Source organism: Balaenoptera borealis, assembly GCF_965194805.1.
Source record: "Balaenoptera borealis genome assembly, chromosome: 4".
Classification (NCBI taxonomy): domain Eukaryota; kingdom Metazoa; phylum Chordata; class Mammalia; order Artiodactyla; family Balaenopteridae; genus Balaenoptera; species Balaenoptera borealis.
Window position 1 is genome coordinate 149,117,632 of NC_138861.1, and position 18,549 is coordinate 149,136,180.

Below are 18,549 nucleotides of genomic sequence, written 5' to 3' on the forward strand. Positions count from 1 at the left end.
ATTGGGGTGCATGTGTCCTTTCAAACCATGTTTTTCTCCAGATTTATGCCCAGGAGTGGGATTGCAGGATCACACGGTAGCTCTATTTTTAGTTCTAGTTCACCTTTTGGTAATCGGAGAATGCTGCCACCCATCAGCTGCCCTAGCCAGAGCCTCCGGTCTCTGTTGGGGGGCTTGTCTGGGGGAGGCACTAACCTGGGGGGAGCCCTGAGTGTTGGCCCGGAGGTGAGGCTTGATGCTGCACGCGGGGGGCCAGGGAAGCCTGGGACGGGCGACCTTCGGGCAGAGCCCTGAATGGAGGAGTGGGCCCGGGGGTCGGGGACGTGAGGGCAGAGGCCTGGAGGCTGAGGAACGGAAGGTGGGCCCAGCGTGGGGAGTGGGCCCGGGGCTGCAGGCAGGGGTGGGGGAGGAAAGGGGACCAGCGTCGGCTCCAGCTAGAGCAGGCGGGTGGTGTCCGCCGAGTGATGACAGGAGGGTGGCTGAGGGAGGGGCGGGGTTGCTGAGTGGGCAGCGCACTGAAGGTACAGCCCCTCGGGTTTGCTTGGGGAAGGGCAGCCGTGTGGGCACGAGAGGAGGTCACAGGGCAGTGGGCCTTCCTGTGCCAGCCCTGCTTCTTCTTCTTTTTAATTGAAGTATAGTTGGTGTACAATATTATATAAGTTACAGGGGCACAACACAGTGATTCACATGTTTTCTAGGTTATACTCCATTTATAGTTATTATAAAATATTGGCTGTATTCCCTGTGATGTACAATATATCCTTGTAGCTTATTTTGTACATAATAGTTTGTGCCTCTTAATCCCCTACCCTTATCTTGCCCCTCCCCACTTCCCTCTCCCCTCTGGTGACCACTAGTTTGTTCTCTGTATCTGTGAGTCTGCTTCTTTTTTGTTATATTCACTAGTTTGTTTTTATTTTTTTGATTCCACGTATAAGTGATATCATGCAGTATTTGTCTTTCTCTGTCTGACTCATTTCACTTAGCATAATACCCTGCAAGTCCGTCCATGTTGCTGCAAATGGCAAGATTTCATTCTTTTTTGTGGCTGAATAATATTCCATTTTATATCTATTTCACATCTTCTTTATCTGTTCCTCTGTCAATGGTTGCTTCCAAATCTTGGCTATGGTAAATAATGCTGCTATGAACATTGGGGTGCAAGTATCTTTTCAAATTAGTGTGTTTTCATTTTCTTTGGATATATACCCAGGAGTGGAACTGCTGGATCATAGGATAGTTCTATCTTTAGTTTTCTGAGGACCTTCCATACTGTTTTCCACAGTGATTGTACCAATTTACACTCCCACCAACAGTGTACGAGGGTTCCCTTTTCTCCACACCCTCTCCAGCATTTGTTATTTGTGTTCTTTTTGGTGATAGTCTTTCTGACAGGTGTGAGGTGATATTTCATTGTGGTTTTGATTTGCATTTCCCTGATGGTTAGTGATGTTGAGCATCTTTTCACGTGCCTCTTGGCCATCTGCATTTCCTCTTTGGAAAAATGTCTATTCAGGTCTTCCGCCCATTTTTTGATTGGGTTGTTTGTTTTTTTGGTGTTGAGTTGTATGAGCTGTTTATATATTTTGTATATTAACCCCTTATCTGTCATGTCATTTGCAAATATTTTCTCCCATTGAGTAGGTTGTCTTTTCATTTTGTTGCCGGTTTCCTTTGCTGTGCAAAAGCTTTTCAGTTTAATTAGGTCCCATTTGTTTCCTTTTGCTTTTTGCCAGCTCTTGTTATAACCAGACACACCATCAAGGCTGTCCTTCCCAGTCTGAGATCTCTGTGCTTTGGAGGGCTCTTTTGGTTCCTCTTGGTCACGAGAACACGCGACAGCAAACTAAACGGTCGCGTCCTGTTCTGACAGGACACGTGGCCTTTTTCCTGGGCTTCCTTATCTGCATAGGCAGAGTCCCCCCAAGGACAGGCCTCACCTCAGAGCCCCCCCCCCTTCCTCCTTAGGCCCCCCCAGGCTTCTGCTGCAGGTGACCAAAGGGTCATGTGTGGTTTTTTTTTTTTAAAGATAGAGGAATGGGGACATTTTTTTTTTAATTAATTAATTTATTTATTTATTTTTGGCTGTGTTGGGTCTTCGTTTCTGTGCGAGGGCTTTCTCTAGTTGCGGCGAGTGGGGGCCACTCTTCATCGCGGTGCGCGGGCCTCTCACTATCGCGGCCTCTCATGTTGCGGAGCACAGGCTCCAGATGCGCAGGCTCAGTAGTTGTGGCTCACGGGCCTAGTTGCTCCGCGGCATGTGGGATCCTCCCAGACCAGGGCTCGAACCCGTGTCCCCTGCATTGGCAGGCAGATTCTCAACCACTGCGCCACCAGGGAAGCCCTCATGTGTGGTTTTGTACCCTGCTGTCCCCCTGCCCCAGTGGGCTGTGGGCTGGGGTCTGTGGTCTGCTGGGTTCCCGTGCGGCTGCCCAGCCCTGGACAGCCTCCTGCTCTGGACCATGCCAGGACATCCTCAGCCGGTGGCCCGGCAGCCCCACCTGTGGCCCTGTCACTGAGCAGGCCTGGCTCCTGGCTCCGCACCTCTGGGGGACGGGCAGGGGCTGACGGCTGTTGGGTCGAGGACCAGCCTCCTGGCACGGCCTTCCCGAGTGACCATCAGCAGCTCGAGTGCAGCCTCACCCCACTTCCATGTGGGCCCTGAGAGGCGGTGACAGCTGCCTGTCTCCCTGGCCAGTCCTGCCCCCTGTGCCTTGGTGGTCGGCCCGCGGTGGGCTTGGGCCACGGGCAGGGACCTGCCAGCGCACCCCCAGGGGCGTTCCGGGCATAACTGCCACAGGGGTTGGCCCTCTTCCTCCCAGAGCTGGGGGCGTCCCCGGCAGAGGGGTGGCAAGAGCACAGGGGCAGTGGGTGGGTGACCTCTGGCCACATTGTCACGTCCTCTCCCTGGGCCTCCCGGGTTCACCCCAACTCTGCCCCTGGGCATTCTCGCTGACCCCAGGCTGGACCCCCAGCCCCTCACTGAGATGATGCACTGGCCTGTCACCTCTGTCCCCAGGCAACCCCCGATCTGTATTCTGTCATTAGGTATAGATTGCATTTTCCAGAATTGTGTATAAATGGAATCAGTCTATCTGGGTCTGGCTTCCAGTCAACCTAAATATTTTGAGACTCATCCATATTGTAGGGTGTCAGTAGCTCGCTGCCTTTTATTGCTGAGGTGTGTTCCACTGTGTGGACGGACTGCAGCTTATTTGTCCATCGCATGTAACGGACGTGTGGGTTGTTCCCAGGTTCTGACTGTTACAAATAAAGCTGCTCTGAACATTCGTGCACAAGTCTCTGTGTGGACGGGGCTTTCACTTCTCTTGGGACAACTGGGTGTAGAACGGCTGGTTCATGTGGTCGGTGAATATTTAACTTTTTGAGAAAACTGCCAAACTGTTTTCCAAAGGTTGGACCACTTAGCATCGCTACCAGCTGTGCAAGGTTCTAGTTGCTCTGCACCCTTGCCAGCACTTGGTATGGTCGGGTTCTAAACTTTAGCCATCCTGGCGGGTGTGAGGTGGTAGGTCACTGTGGCCTGAATTTGCACTTGCCTGATGACCACGTGTTGAGCATCTTCTCGTGTAGGTCTTCTTTAGTTGTGTCTGTTCAAATCTTTTGCCCATTTTAAAATCCAGTTGTCTTCTGACTGAGGTGTAACAGTTCTCCTGTATCTCAGGTGTAAGTCCTCTGAAATAGACATGTTTGACAAATACTGTCTCCAAGTCTGTGGCTTGACTTTTCATTTTCTTAACAGAGCAAACTTTTGAATGTTGGTGAAGTCCAGTTTATTTATTTATTTGTTTGTTTGTTTGTTTGAATAGTTCATGCTCTTTGTGAACCATTTAAGAAAACTTTGCCCAGCCCAAGGTCACTAAGATTTTTCTGTTTGGGGGTTGATGGTTGTGTGTGTGATCAGCAAGGTTTGAGGATCATTCTTTTGCACATGGCTGTCCAATTTTTCCAGCACTTTTTGTTGAAAGGATTCTTCTTCTCCATCGCATTTCTTTGGTACTCTTGTCAAAAATCAATTGGCCGTGTATGTGTGGGTTTATTTCTGGACTCTCCATTCTGTGGCATCCCCAGGCACGGTAACAGCCTAGACCATCCCTCTCTATACCCAAACGCCCACTTGGGTGGCACTGACTGTAGGCTGGTTTTAAACACGGGAACCCAAAGTGCAGCATTCACACCGTTGGGAGGATGTAACCAGGTAATAAGAAGAGGAAACAGCGCCTTGTGACACTAAGTCAGTGCCCTTGAGGAAGAACATTCCAAGCATCCAAGGAGAAAAGGACTCTTCTTTGGGTAACCGTTCTGGTCTGGATGGCCCTGTTTGCCCTTCCTCCCCGACTTGGGCCACCTTCTCACCTGAGCCCTCAGGTGGCCCCTTGTGGACACAGGCTGAGGGCTTGTCCTGGATGCTGTACCCTGCCTGCCTCCCAGATGGCCCAGCGCTTAGGACCTGCCCTGCCCGGGCCCCCACTTCAGCCCAAATCTTCAGGAGGTGGCCGCTGACTGGCGGGTGGGCCAGCCTGTCTGCAGGAGCCCCCCAGGCTCCCTCCTCTCCCCACCTCGAGGGAGTCGGGGTGGGCACACGGCGGGGGTGGGGCGTCCACAGCGGGAGCCCACGGGCTGTTCAGCTTTTGCCACTGTTGCGGATTCACGTGAAGAGTTTTAATTATTTGTCCACTATTGCTGAAGGGAGTCTTTTTATTTTGTGTGTGTGTGTGGTTTGGCCCTGACCTGAGAACTTGCATCTGAATTATTTCGCCGCAGACCCTGTCCTTGTTTTCCTCTGAGCAGACACCCAGCTGTTTCTCTTCTGCCATATGTCAGAACATCCGTCTGTATTTTTTCCTCTAAAAATGCATAAAAACCAAATACAGGCTCTTGCTGGACTATATTGCAGATAATCTTTATCCTCTGGGGAAACGGCACATTGGTGAGAACAGGTGTTCTGTTAGGATGGCTATTTTTAAAGAACGGTGAGAGCTCATTGTCTCTGATCCCTGCCTTTAGTGAATAGCAACCTGTGAGTCAAGTGCTTCTAAGTTTTGATAAACTCAGCAGCAAGCACAATAAAAAGGAGAATTTGCCAAGGGAGCTCGGTGTGGGCCCTGGCGAATCTGCGAGCAGCCTGGACGGCCTGGAGCCGGCTGGGCCCACGGGTCCAAGGGCCCCTCTGCCCTCTCCCTGCCATCACCCCATTCCCCACTCCCTTTTCCCCACTCAACACCCTAGACCAGGCCCCTCCCCCTTCTCTCTGCTCCAAGTCGCCCCCCCTGCTTCTCCCATAAGGAGCGGGATCCTAAACCTAACAGGTTTGAACACGAAGACCCAGACTCCAAATCCATGTTGCGAACACTTCCCCCGTGTTGTGTTCCACGTCAAGACCCCGTCGCCTTTCCTGTGCAGCACTTTGGTGGAGAGTGGGCACCGTGTCCTCTTGTGGAACCATCTGGAACCCTCCGCATCACACAGAAAGGTCGGCGGTACTGACACCAGCCCTGCACGGACACAGGCCAGGGCACGGTGCCCATCCTGCTTCCGTGGGGCCGTCAGAGGGAGGCCATCGGAGTCAAGGGCGGGGCAGGGGGACAGCCGCCAAGGGATGCGAGCCGGTGCCCTGGGCAGGCACACCACGCAGGGCCCACGGCAGCACCACCATGACGAACAGAGGCAGGATCCGGATCATGCCCTCCCTCTGGGCGAGCCGTTCACCAGGCCCCTCCCGCATCCCTCGGGACTCGGCCAGCAGCATTCGGGTCCGGGACCGCCTCTGTCCTGCAGGCGTGTCCCCTGCATTGGCGGAAGGCTTGTGGGAAGAGAGTGTCCAGAACGTGGGGTGAGGCTTGTTCTCGGAGGCACAGGAGGCGAGTGGGGAGACCCGCGGCCCCCTCGTGTGACCCAGGGCGCGTGAACCTGACTCCCTGTCTGCGGCCTGGGGCATCCGGGCAAGCTCTGGAGGACCCAGGATTGTGGTCATTTTCACCTCCGTGTGTCCGTAGGGCCTTGGGCGGAGCTGCTGCCCAGGGCACGTTCACACACGTTCCAGTGGACTGAAGCTGGAAAAAGAAGAGGGACTTCCCAGACCCCCCAAAACAACCGGGGCACGGTGGTCCCCTCTCCTGCCTGCTTGTGCTGTGGCGCACCTGGTAGTCAGGGTGGGGGGCGGGGCGGGTGCGTTCCTCTCTCGTGGCTCCTGTGGCCACACGGTAGGCGGCTGAGAACAACAGGAATGTATTCTTTCACAGCTCAGGAGGCCACAGTCTGAAAGCGAGGTGTTGGCAGGGCTGGTTTCTTCTGGAAGCTCTGAGAGAGAGTCTGGCCCTTGTCTCCTCCAGGTTCTGGGGGCTCCAGGCGTTCCTTGGCCTGTAGACGCGTCCCTCGGATCTCTGCCCGTTTCTCCCGTGGCCTCTCCTCTGTGTGTACGTCCCCTTCCCTTGTAAGGACACTTGTCATAGGAGGTGGGGCCACGCGGGCAATCCAGGAGGGTCTCATGCCAAGACCCTTACCTTCTTTCCGTCGGCAAAGACCCGTTTTCCAAAGAAGGTCACATTCACAGGTTCCGGGTGGACTTTTGAGGGCCACCTATCCCACCTGCTACAGGTGAGTAGGGAGCACCTCGGGGGTCCCAGTGCAGGTGATGGGGAGCCCCTTCGCCTTGTCCCAAGGACTCTCTGTACAGCAAGCTGGGTCCTGATCCTGGCGAAGCTGCCGCACCGCACAGTCCACACCTGCCCACGGCGTTGGTGAGGTCGTATGGCGACCTCGTCCCTCCAGATAGAAGGCCCAGCGTAGACCGTGCGTTTGTCTGCGGGGATGTGGAAGAGTAGATCTGGTCAGACCCCAGATCGCCTTGGCAGCTTCACTCACGTGTGGAAAGATGGTGGGAGCAAAGGAGACTTACAGGTAGACGGATGGCAGCACACGGAAGGATGCTTCACGGCGCCGGTCACCAGGGAAACGCAAGTCCAATGACACAGCACTTCACACCCACCGGGACGGCTGGAATCAGAAAGCCAGACGGCAAGTGGTGGGGAGGACATGGAGAAATCGGACCTTCAACGCTGCTGCTACATGATCAGTTTTATTGAGATGTAATTGACACGCAGCACCGCATGAGTTTAAGGTGTGCAGCATGAGGAGTTGACTTACATACGTCACGAAATGGTTATCACAGTCAGTTTAGTGAACATCCATCTTCTCATAGATACAACATTAAAGAAAGAGACGGAATTTTTTCCCTGTGATGAGAATTCTTAGGACTTTCTTAACTTTCATATATAACACACAGCAGTGTTAACTATATTTATCATGTTGTACATCACATCCCTAGTACTTCTTTATCTTACAACGGGAAGCTTGTACCTTTTGACCCCCTTCGTCCAAGTCCCCCTCCCCGCACTGTCCCGCTTCTGTAACCACAAATCTGATCTTTTTTTCTATGAGTTTGTTGGTTTGTTTCTGAAGTATAATTGACCTACAACACTGTGTTAGTTCCTGTTACACAACACAGTGATCTGATATTTCAAAATGACCACCAGGATAAGTCTAGTTATGATCTGTCGCCACACAAAGATATCACAGTTATTGGCTATATTCCCCACACTGTACATTTCATACCCGTGGCTCATTTATTTTGCAACTGAAAGTTTGTCCCTCTTAATCTCCCTCACCTATTTCTATCCTCCCCTCATCCCCCTCCCCTCTGGAAACCACCTGTTTGTTTTCTGTATCTATAACTCTGTTTCTGTTTTGTTATGTTTGTCCATTTGTTCTGTTTTTTAGATCCCACATATAAGTGAAATCATACAGTATTTGTCTTTCTCTGTCTGACTTACTTCACAAAGCATTTACCCTCTAGGCCCATCCATGTTGTCTCAAATGGCAAGATTTCATTCTTTTTTATGGCTGAGTAATATTCCATTGTGTATATGTACCACATCTTCTTTATCATTCATCTATGGATGGGCTCTTAGGTTGGTTCCATATCTTGGCTGTTGTAAATAATGATGTGATGAACACGGAGGTGCAGATATCTTTTTAGATTAGTGTTTGCATATTCTTCAGATAAATACCCAGAGGTGGGATTGCTGCATCATATGGTAGTTTTATTCCTAAGTTTTTGAGGAACCTCCATACTGTTCTCCACAGTGGCTGCACCAATTTTCATTCCCACCAACAGGGCACAAAGGTTCCCTTTTCTCCACACCCTCGCCAACTCTTGTTATTTGTGTTCTTTTAGATGATGGCCATTCTGACAGGTGTGAGGTGATATCTCATTGAGGTTTTGATTTTCATTTCCCTGATGATTAGTGATGTTGAGCATCTTTTCATGTGCCTGTTGGCCATCTGTATGTCTTCTTTGGAAAAATGTCTATTCAGATCCTCTGCCCATTTTCTGAGTTGTTTGTTTTTTGATGTTGAGTTGTATGAGTCCTTTGTATACTTTGGATATTAACCCCTTATCAGATATATCGCTTGCAAATACCTTCCCTCATTCAGTAAGTAGCCTTTTCATTTTGTTAATAATTTCCTTCACTGTACAGACACATTTTAGTTTGATGTAGTCCCATTTGTTTATATTTACTTTTCTTTCCCTTGCCTGAGGAGACAAATCCAAAAAAATATTACTATGACCAATGCCAAAGAGCATACTGCCTAGGTTTTCTTTTAGAAGTTTTATGGTTTCAGGCTTTACATTTAAGTCTTTAATCCATTTTGAATTTATTTCTGTAGATGGTATGAGAGAGTAGTCCAGTTTGACTCTTTAGCACGTAGCTATCCAGTTTTTCCCAACACCATTTATTGAAGAGGCTGTCTTTCCCCCACTGTATATTCTTGCCTCCCTTGTCATAGATTTATTGCCCATATAAGTGTAGGTTCATTTCTGGGTTCTCTATTATGTTCCATTGATCTGTGTGCCTGTTTCTGTGCCAATATCATACTTTTTTGATTACTATAACTTTGCAGTATAGTTTGAAATCAGGGAGTGTGATACCTCCAGCTTTGTTTTTCTTTCTCAAGATTGTTTTGGCTATTCAGGGTCTTTTGTGTTTCCATACAAATTTTAGAATTATTTGTTCTAGTTCTGTGAAAAATACCATTGGTATTTTGATAGGGATTGCATTGAATCTGTAGATTGCCTTGGGTAGTATGGTCACTTTAACAGTATTAATTCTTTCAGTGTATGAACACGGTATATCTTTCCATCTGTTTGTGTCATCTTCAGTTTCTTTCATCAGTGTCTTATAGATTTCTGAGTACACGTCTTTTACCTTCTTAGTTAAATTTATTCCTAGTTATTTTATTCTTTTTGATGTGATTGTAAATAGGATCGTTTTCTTAGTTTCTCTTTCTGATAGTTCCTTGTTTGTTAGTGTATAGAAATGCAATAGGCTTCTGTATATTAATTTTGTATATGGCAACTTTGCTGTTATATGATTGTTAAATGGTGTAGCCACTTTCGAAAACAATCAGTTCCTTGAAAAGTTTAACACAGTTACCACATGACCAGGAATTCCACTTCTAGGTTTATGCCCAAGAGAAAACATATCCACACAAAAACCTGTTCATAGCAGCATTATTCATAATAACTAAGGTAGAAACAAATACCCACCAACTGATGAATGGATCAACAAAATGCAGTCCATCCACATGGTGGAATATTATTCAGCTATAAAAAGGAATGAAGTACTGACACATGCTACTACATGGATTAACCTTGAAAACACGCTATGTGAAAGAAGCCAGACATGAAAGGTCACATCTTGTATGATTCCATTTACTTGAAATATCCAAAATAGGCCAATCCATAGAGACGGTAGATTAGGAGCTGGTGGAGGGATGACTGGAAATGGGTGTGAGGCTTCTTTTTGGGGCAATGAAAAGGTTCTAAAGTTAGATCCTGGTGACGGTGCAGACTCTGTGAATATAGTAAACCCTCTGCACTGCATACTTTAACCAGGAGGATGTTATGGGATGTAAGTCACATCTCAATAAAAGTGTTTCTAGAAGCCAGGATTACACTCTCTGGGGACAGGGTCGCTGGGCTCGTCCCCACCCGTTGGAGCTGCCTGTCCACAGAGCAGCACCACCCAGGTGGCCCCGGGTGAGGTGCGGCCAGAGGGTCTGGGCCCGAGGTGGCAGCAGCCATGCTGGGTTTCTAAGTCCTTGGGTCCATCAGGGGTCTGGAACTGTGCATCACCCCCTCCTGCACCAGGGGCCTCCCTCATGGTGGCTTCCAGTGACGTCCGATCTCTTAGGTCCTCCCCTCGGGACATCCCTTGGGATTCCATGTTCCTCCCCAACCCGTGTGTTCCTGGGACCCAGGCAGGAATGGCCTCTGCCAGCCCACTTCGTCCCAGCCCGGTGGGGTGATGTGCCCAGGAGTGGGGGGGACCCTCATGGGCCCCAGCCTGGGTCGGCAAAGCAGAGATCAGGGTGACCACCTGCAGTAATCAACGTGGCCCGGAACCCGGGACCCCTGTTCGGGCCTTTTGATTGCTCCTCTGATTAAACAGATAAGTTCAGTTCACATGCGTTCTGATTAAGTCACTCAAATCCTTTTTGAAGGAGAGGAATAATTCACAATAAGCAATTTAAATTTCCACTTCCCACGAGCGGATTTCCATCCGTCCTAGAAGCTGAGAAGATTGCGACCTCCCCTCAGCTGTTTCCTGGGCTGCTGTCAGCCAGGCCGGGCCAAGCCCAGGACTTGTCCCCGCAATAGGGCATGGCCAGTGGCACCCCAAAGGCCCAGGGCTCCCGGGACAGTGTCCTGTGGCTGTTAGCAGAATGGGAACAGAATTGATGGGCATCCTAACAGGTTTACTATGTAATAGTCTTAAAAATAAAATTCTTTTTAAAGAATCTTCAGCCTATTGAAATTCAAAGACAAGATCTCCTGCAGTGTGAAAACCCGACTGTCAGATACCATTTGTTCCGTTTGGTGCTGCGGTGACACTCCCCCTCGAGGTCTGTTGCCACCCTGGGCTCTTTTCCTCTGCAGTTACGGAAGAGCTTCTTTATGACCCACTGCAGCTGCTGCAGTTAAATTTCTTGCAATCAGTGTTCTTGGCGTGTCATTATACAGCACTTGATTGAGAGTTTTATCTGAGAATTCACTCTCCTTCTGAAAACCCTTCGCTAGACGCTCAGTTACCTCCAGGCATTGTGTCTGCAAATACTGCAGCCAAGGCAAGTGTGGTCACCTGGGGTGTTGCAGGGCCCCGAGCCCAGGTGCTCCCCTGGAAGGGGGGTGTCCAGCCCGATAGGGGACACCTCATTCTCACAGGGCCAATCCAGCCTCCTCCCAGGGCTGGGGGCTTGATACTCAGGAGAACTTCCTCCCATGATGGGGATCCGTCTCCAGATGAGACTAGAGCAGAATTATAAAGGGGCCCCTCGCTGTGCCCCACGGGCAGGGACCCTCTGCAGTCAGAGGGTTTTCTCCTGAGCCGTTGCTGGGCTGCTCTCCAGAGTGGCCGGCGGTGGGGAAGCCGCCCCCTCGGAGCTGGCTGTGGATTTCACTACAAATGAGACCAAGTCAGCTGGGAGGAGCACCGCTCGGTGAGATAGCAGGTGCAGGGAGCTGACTTACTGGATGTCTAAACTGGTCCCAGCGTCTAAAGCTTTCAGGGTACTAACTTAGCAGACCATCTGGGAAGCTGCAGAAGCCTGGGCTTGCCTCAGTGCAGTCCACGGTCAGCTCTGCATAACAAGGTTCTTATAAAACATCATTTTGGACAACACTGGTTACAGCGATAAAAGTATTTGAAACGAAAATTTCGTGAGGTTTAAAACTTGTCTCAGGGTTTCCCTGGTGGCGCAGTGGTTAAGAATCCGCCTGCCAGTGCAGGGGACACGGGTTCGAGCCCTGGTCCGGGAAGATCCCACATGCCGCGGAGCAACTAAGCCCGTGCGCCACAACTACTGAGCCTGCGCTCTAGAGCCGACGAACCACAACTACTGAGCCCACGAGCCACAGCTACTGAAGCCCGCCCGCCTAGAGCCCGTGCTCCGCGACAAGAGAAGCCACCACAATGAGAAGCCTGCGCACTGCAACGAAGAGTAGCCCCTGCTCGCTGCAACTAGAGAAAGCCCGCGTGCAGCAACGAACACCCAACACAGCCAAACGTAAAAAAATTAATTAATTAAAATAAAATAAAACTCTGTCTCAGGATTTACATGAATCTCTTAGGTGTGGATAAGATTTCAGGACTATTTTTTGCTGGAGTAACGACCCTAGATGTAATTACATTTTGCATCTCCCCCCTCCCCCCAGATCTCTCTGAGATGTGGTGCTTTCTTTTTGGGCGTCCACGTTCAGCCCCAGGCTGTGTTGGGGCAGTGGCCTAGGGCAGTGTCTAAGCTCACCGTGAGGTTGGGTTGCCTCCGCTCACCTGGGCTTCCTGAGTACCACTCGACTGGTGTGGTGTTTAAGTCCTTGCCTTGCCCTGCTAAGGAGGAGGTGCCCCTCCCACTAGAAAGGGACTTGCCCTCCCATAGGCACCCCTCCTGTGGAGTAGGGGGGAGCACCCCATTCTGTGTCTGGACCATGTGTGTCCACTTTTCCTTCCAGAATTCATTCCACAGCTGGCTCAGTGGAGGTTTTCTGGAGTGGAGGTGCCTCTCCAAGCCCCCTAACCCAGACTCCAGCCCAGGCCCCGAGCTGGAGGGCTTGGGGAGGGCCTCCCCTGGCCCACTGGGAACCAAGCCCATCCAGCCAGCGCTGCGCCATTTTTGAGCCTGAGTCTGGAGAAGTGCTTCCCACCAGCCAGGCCTGGCGCTGGCCACGTGTCCTCAGGTCGGGCCCAGGGTTCGGGGCTCTGAAGGAGACTAGGGATGGGCTTGCTCTGGGTGCTGGACTGTGGGCCAGGGCTGGCAGGCCGAGGGCCCAGGTCCACTTCTGCAGGTGGGCGGTTGAGCGGCCCAGAACCCGAAGCCCGCGCCGGCGCGCACACACACACACACCCCCGCCCCCCCCGCAGGTGCACACACGGGCAGTGGGTGGTTCAGCGCCCCCTGGGAGCCCTGGAGAGGCGCCGGCATCCTTACCCTCTTGCTCGCCTGCGTTTCTGGGGCTGCTGGTCCTCGGCCTCCTGTTCCTCCCACGTCGCGCTTTGCGAACACTGCGACCTCCCCGCCTTGAGGGGCAGTGGCCCCGAGGCCCCCCCCTCGCTGCGCCCGCCTGGCCGTCGCGACTTGGTCCTGCCCTGCGAGATGTGGGGGGGCCCCGCGTTTGGGGCCCCAGTCTCTTCCTCCTTCCCCTCCGCGCGCTCGCTCTTCCGGGCTCACCTGGACACCTGCGTCCCAGGGCCCCTCCGCGTGCCCCGCCCTCTACCCCTTTCCGGTTCTCTGCACCCCGGCCCTTGCGCCCTTGCCCACCTCCCCGCCCTTCTCTGGGCGCCCCCTTCTGCCTGACTCGAAGGATCCAGCGGCCCGTGGGCAGGGGGCATGCGCGGTGGCTGCGCCTGTCCCCGGCCTGGGACTCCGGGTGGAGGGGTCGCTCGCACCCTCGCTGTGGGTCACGCCGCCTCCTGGGGTTGAGGCCCCCGTGCGGCTCTGCCGGCAGGACGTCAGGGCGTGTTCAGCCGAGTTCCGGGACAGGGCGCTGGGGGTGGCGGCGATGTTCTCAGGAATGACGTGGTTCCTTAGCGTCTCATTTCTCACTTATCACGGTCAGTTGACGCCGCCGCCGCGATGACTGCACCAGGTGCAGACCCCCGGGCGCCGTGCGAGGTACCCTGTGTGCTTTAAGCCCACTTTGCAGATGATAAACTGAGGCGTGGGATAAGGTCACCGCCGGTAAGGTACTGAGCGGGACTTGAACCTGGAGCCCACCCTGGACCCGTGTCCAGCACGCATCCTCTACATTCCGTGCCCACCTGGTTCCTCTTGCCACCTCTTGTCTGAGCCTCAGACTCTGCCCCCATGCTCTGGAGGGCCCTTGATTCCTCTAACCGAAATGGCTTGTTTTGTTATTATACCATAGGGGTAAAATATTTATTGATGCAAATCGAAGGTAAAGCCATCAGCCTTTCCTGGGCAAGCACTTGGCAGTGTTTTGCTGCAAAGGGCTGTGCCCTTGAGGCAGCAGGGTTCACAGTGGCCTGGCTGGCCTCCGCACAGCTAAGGACAGGCCACCTGTGGTGCCAGGTCAGGCTGCAGGCACGTGTGGGGCCAGCTGACTGTCCACTGGCACCTGCCCAGGGTGGGTGGGTCCTGGGGTTCGGCAGTGAGCTGGTCTGCAGCCCAGGACAGGGCCAGCCTCCCGGGGGGATGGACGCTCCCCGGGCATACAGACTTGACACGTGGTGTCTGTGCAAACTGACCCACTGTGGGCCCACGAGCCTGGACCCTGAGCCACAGAGCCTGAGGCCTGGTGGGACCTGCCGGCTCGCCCTCAGGGCCACATGGTGCCAGCCGGGATGATGGCTCTGTGCTCTCTGGTCCCCATCACCCAGCAGGAGCCAGTAGGGAAACTGAGTCACGGGAAAAGGCCTTCCTCTGTCAGGGAGGCCGAGTGGCAGGTGAGACTGCTTACTGGGTATGGGATACTGGGTGGATTTATGAATCTCGCTCTCTGAGCCTGAGTTTTTCCTTCTGTAAATTGGGGAATAGCCCTTACCTTCTGGGGAGGTGGAGGTGTTGGATTAGGGGAGTTAGATGACACACATTCAGCTCTGGGTGGTTATCTTTGTGATTAAACTGCACCCGAACCCTGCCCACCAATTCCTACAACCACCAGGGATGGGCGCCCCTCGAGTCTCGGTAGGAAGCAGCTGGCTTCCCCAGGGGCTCCCTGATGGGGGGTGCTGGGCAGACTGAGTGAACTACGGGCGTGGAGACGTGCCTCTGGTCGGTTCCGCACCCAGGCCTGACGGCCACAGGGAGGGCAGGTGCCCGAGTCCTGAGGGAGAGCAGGGGCCGGAGGGGCACCCAGCGGGAGCCCTGGTGGAGGAGCCTGGGGGGGAAGGCGGGCAGTTGAGTGGGGGTGGGGCAGGAGTAACCGGCCACCAGCCATCCACGGGCCAGATGGCAGGGCTGCCACCACGTGACTACAGGAGTGTGTGCCTATCTGGGGCGCCAGATCCGCTGACGGTGGCTGGTGGTGCCGCCAGGTCAGCGCTGGTGTACTGATGCACTGATGTGGACCAGGCCAACCCTGCGGATATGGGTCACGGCCTCCCGGGCACTCCAGGACTCAGAGGGGACAGAGGGTGGTGGAGACTTGCAGGAGGGTCTGGGTGAGTGTTTGGAGGAAGTGAGGGGTCCCAGCCCTGGTGACCAGTGGTCAGTGGGTTTCCTTGGCAGTCCAGCATGGCCTGGTCAGCTTCTCCCGTGCCCGGGGCCTGAGGATCAGCGGGTGGCCGGGCGCACAGCACAGGGAGCTGCCAGATTCAGAGTGTGTGACTTGAGGCTTTTCTCTGGTTTCTCTGCGATGCTCTTGGATTTGGGTGTTGCAGTGGGGAGTCCAAGGCTTTACTGGAAAACTGGTCCAAGCGAGGCCCAGGCCTGGGCTGGCCTCTTAGGCACCCAGCCCTCACCCCTGAGCTCCCTGCACTCTGTCCAGCTGAAGAGCCCACCTGGGGGGTCCAGCGAGATCCGCAAGGCTCTCTTCTGCAGAGTGTCAGGGTGGTGGGGGTCCCGTGGGGTAGTACGTCCCGGGAACCAGCGTTCGGAGCCCAGGTCGTGTCCTGGGACAGCTGCTGGGGGGCTGCTGGCGGGGCAGCGGGCTGGGACTCTGCGCACCCGGGGCTGCACTCCATCGCTGAGCTTGCGAGGCGGGAGTGAGGGGGCTGGTCCTTTCTGCCCTGGCCGTGCTGCCTGACCTGCCATCTGTCCCGCCCACCTGTCCCACCATCTGCCTTCTCTTCTCGTTCCCTTCCTGGAGCTTGGCTGCGACTGCGCTGCTGCCCTACAGTGACAAGGCATCCTTCTAAGGCTCTTCCGCTGCAGTGTTCACTTCCTGTTTGGGAAGCAAGAGGCGTGAGAGGGATCCCGCCCTGGTCACTCTTACCTCCTCCTCTCTCCCACATGGGCTCCTGAGTATCCTTAGAGTGAGACCTGGGCTGGCTGCCAGCTCTGCCGTGTCCACGGATGTGAGCTTGGCCATTAGTCTTCTTCATCTGGGTCAATATTGGGCCACCTCACAGAGGCGTCTGGGTGGTACCCGCCGAGGCACAACCAGTGCTCTGCACCGGGCTGGGGACACTCATGGTTCATGCCACATTCTGCCACAGCCCAGCTGGCCAGCCTCACAAAGGCTGGGTCCCTCCAGCATTGTCACATGCCTGGCTCAGATGGGCTCCTGAGGGCGGGGCCTGAGCTCACACCCACCTGCATCCTGTATCCCACATCTCCATTCACATCTGCATCCCGCATCCCCATCCTGCATCGCAGAACAGGTGTTTGAATGAATGGATAATTTCATCAGCTTTACAAAATTAGTTCTGAATTAGTCAACTTTTGCACTTTGGACTGATTCAGTACTGCTGTGTTTTTGGGTGTTTGAGGCTTCTTTGGGGCTGCTTGTTCACTACTCTTCTAACCTCCTAAACTAAATGCTACCTTCATTAGTTTTATTTTTGTCTTGTAACAGTGAAAACTGTCATTGCTATGAATTTATTTTGAGAAAATATTGACATCGTGTGCCAAAAAAGACATTACTACTGGGCTCTATTTTATTCTCTTATAGTTTTTATTTCAAAATAGGGTGAGTACTTCTTCATATTTATATCAATTGGTTCTCTTTGCTGTGGACATTTTACTTAGGGACATTTAAAAGTCTAATTTAGGGGCTTCCCTGGTGGTCCAGTGGTTAAGACTCTGCGCTCCCAGTGCAGGGGGCCCGGGTTTGATCCCTGGTCAGGGAACTAGATCCCACATGCTGCAACTAAGAGCCCGCACGCCGCAACAAAGATCCTGCATGCCGCAACTAAGACCTGGTGCTGCCAAATAAATAAATAACTATAAAATAAATAAATAAAAGTCTAATTTATAATTTGATTTTAAATGTTGTTGAATGAGGCTGACTGATTCAAACCAAAGAGAAAGAGTTCCTGTTCCTAATCTTTACCTTCCTCCAGTCGGCAGGCCTTCGAGCTGGCCTGAGGGTGACCCTGCCCTGCTGGACCCATTTAGTTGTGAGTGATCAGCCGGCTGGAGACTGCTGTGTTTGCTTCATTCTCTGCATACTTAGAAATGGAAATGTAGCACCAAAATTTTCTTTTGGATTCTGTTAATCAGCACAGATTGAGTTTTGTAAGTTGTGTTCATTCATTTCCTGGACTTCTGCCTGGAGGTTTTGTCTCCCTAGCGTCTGGGGTTTCCGGGTGAATGTGACTGCCACAATCAGTGAGGTTCTCCTTCTGCTCCTCAGCACCCCCAAGAGACACAGGGGACTTTTGATTCTTCTTTGGAAATGCCAGTCCTGAGGGGGCTGGAAAGCTGTCTCGGAGTATCACTAAAATTTAAAAATCACACAGGTCTTTTGTGTCTCAAGAAAATAAAGATAATTGTTAGGTTTAAATTTTTTTTTTTCTGAATTCTCTAGTTTCTGCTGTGTGTGTGTGTGTGTGTGTGTGTGTGTGTGTGTGTGTGCTCAGCTCTCTTTTTGCTAATGGTCAACACATTCGTAGGTCTGCTCTTAAAGTCTTTGATTTACTGAAAGCAAAGCAAGGTGAGCCCAAAGGCTTTGTCTCTGTGCATCGATTCCAAGGTGGCAGATTCCACCACGCCCACCCCGTGCCCTCCACAGGGAGAGTGGGAGGCTGTTCGTGGTCATGGAGACGTTTAGCCCACGCAAGGCTTGCGGTGGTTGGCTGGGGTCCTCCAGTACTGGGTGCTGTTGTTTTCTTCCCTGGCCTCTCCCCGGGCAGGCAGGCCCTTTCCAGTTCTCCACAAGCCCCACTGCTCCCTTTTGTCTTCTCCCCATGTAGGTGTCTGCCAGGCCCTGAAGGCACGAGATTGAACCCTGGTTGGGGGGTCAGAGGGCAAGAGTGTCTCTCCCTCCTCCCAGCTTCTGAAACTAAGAGGAGGCTCCAGGGTGGGAAATGGGTCCAAATGGGCCTTAATGGAGGGATGTGGGTCGGGGTGGAGGGAGCTTGACTCCAGGGTGGTAGGGACAGTGCGTGAGGGCACCATTCAGGGAGTCAGCCGGCTCCCCACCTCCCAGACCCTCTCCTTCCGTCTTTCCTTCCGGTCAGCACAACAGGAAAGGGGCAAAAATGTACTGCCAGCCCCTGATCCCAACCTGGTTCCTGTCTCATCACAGAGGGGTCACTGGTGGCCCTCCTGGGCGTGAGTCAGCTGAGCCCATGGAGGGGGCCAGGGTCTGGACCTGCCGCATTCCTGGCCGTGTCCCCAGCCCTGCATCCTTGGCAGTGGGTGCTCAGGTGCCTTTGCTGGGTTGGTGCATGGATCAGTGAACCCCTGCCACTCTCCGGTGGAAAGTCCCAGGGAGGTCTCCCATTGGCCCTGCCTGGGTCACATGCCCGCCTCCTGGGCCAATCACTGAAGCCCCCTCCCCCC

General features: G+C 53.1%; 1 protein-coding gene across 9 annotated transcripts in view; it reads left to right on the forward strand.

Moving 5' to 3' along the window:
• The window catches only part of ZFYVE28 (zinc finger FYVE-type containing 28), a 114,349-nt gene that overhangs the window by 36,058 nt on the left and 59,742 nt on the right, over window positions 1-18,549 (forward strand). The gene's annotated exons all lie outside the window — the stretch shown is intronic.